The following is a 1575-nucleotide window of genomic DNA, read 5'->3' as shown; positions in this document are numbered from 1 at the left end:
TAGTATATATTTTGCCGAGTATTTATTGCCTGTATTGTAAGTACTTGTATTGAATATCTGTTTGGGGGTTTTGGGGGTGAACAAAGAGGCAAAGCCGAGTGAACTGGAAAAGTCCAGATTTACCGAGCGATATATTCCTCCCATTTCACAATTTAAGGCCACTCAATATTTGTTTTATATAACTGACGTATACATTCTTGTGATATATTGATCTTTTATTTCAATACAAAATTTGTGGAAAATGTGTTTCTCTCTTCCAAACCACCCCTTCGGGAAAAAGTTTGAACCCAACTCTGTAGCGCTGGCTCTTTGGAACAATATGCGCTACACACAACGCTGAACGCGCACACCAGCATGCATTTGCACACAAACACCGCGTCATGGAACAAGCATCGATCCTAACTGTTCAAAAGTATTTCCCATTCCCATGGGCGAATGGGACTTTTTGAGCCCCGGCGTGAATGGGAGCAATAATGAATGTCACTTGATGTGAATTCCACCAATCAAATGACAAGGATCTGTATGTTGGTTATATAATACATAGTATTTATCATATGTTCATATGATAAATACAGATACAAACCTGTTACTGAAATGTCATACAGTTTGTACCACTATTATGGTAGATTGGGTTTAAATTATAATTTCTTGTAGTTGAATACCCTGCTATAAATCCAAATTACTACAGTAAGATCCCAATCAACATTATTCAACATACATTAGGAAACATATGTACACAACACTGAAATTATGAAAATTAATTTGTACATTTTGAATTGTGTGAAAACGATTGTGTTGAATTTTGTGGTTGCGGCCTAATACCTTCTCATGGTTTTTTTTTTTTGGGGGGGGGGGGGGTTTCAGTGTATTGTTATAAATTCCTTTCTACAAATCAGTTATGTTATAGTTAGATATACTATAGATATGCTATACTATAGTTGATATACTATAGATATTCATTTTTTAAGGTAAAAACCTTGGGAAATGAATGTGGTCTATAATAGGGTGAAGGTAATAGGGTGAAGGTAATATTAGGGTGAAGGTACAAGGTAATAGGGTGAAGGTAATAGGGTGAAGGTAATAGGGTGAAGGTTTGGGGTTATTCATAACCAAGGTACTCTATTGACAAATTTCCAGTTTAGAGCATGTGATCCTTTTCTTGTTTTAATGTGCACAACAAATAAGAGTACGGAGGCCCTCGGCGTCAGTTGTCCATTATGTGCAATATAAAACTATTATGCCCAGTTTGAATTTTATTAAGATATGCTGAGATGTTATAAAAACATCTGTTCATATTTTGTTGACATTGTTCTTTTTAAGTCTTCAAATAAACATGATTGGTGATCGTATTTTCTCCAATATTTGGTAGCCTTGCGTAGTAGGATCAGCACATGTGCTGAATTATTTCTACTTTTGAGAGAAGAGGTGGGAACACATATTTGATATTTTTTCCAGTTTACACTCGATTCATGCTGTACATGTTCTTTGTTTCACTTCTATATGGTTGATTCCCCATGTTATTTGATGATGAAATAAAACAGATTTTAACAGAAGATTATTCTTCTCGAGACATCA

General features: G+C 35.1%; 1 long non-coding RNA gene across 1 annotated transcript; it reads left to right on the top strand.

The window, feature by feature from the left end:
* The first annotated feature begins 403 nt into the window (after positions 1 to 403).
* Positions 404 to 1575, top strand: LOC119734916. The gene is made up of 2 exons (XR_005272133.1): positions 404 to 1011; positions 1064 to 1575. It is a non-coding gene; the product is annotated as an uncharacterized LOC119734916 (long non-coding RNA).

The sequence above is a fragment of the Patiria miniata genome, unplaced genomic scaffold (genome assembly GCF_015706575.1).
Source record: "Patiria miniata isolate m_02_andy unplaced genomic scaffold, ASM1570657v1 HiC_scaffold_10, whole genome shotgun sequence".
Classification (NCBI taxonomy): domain Eukaryota; kingdom Metazoa; phylum Echinodermata; class Asteroidea; order Valvatida; family Asterinidae; genus Patiria; species Patiria miniata.
This window is presented reverse-complemented; position numbering and strand designations above follow the sequence as displayed.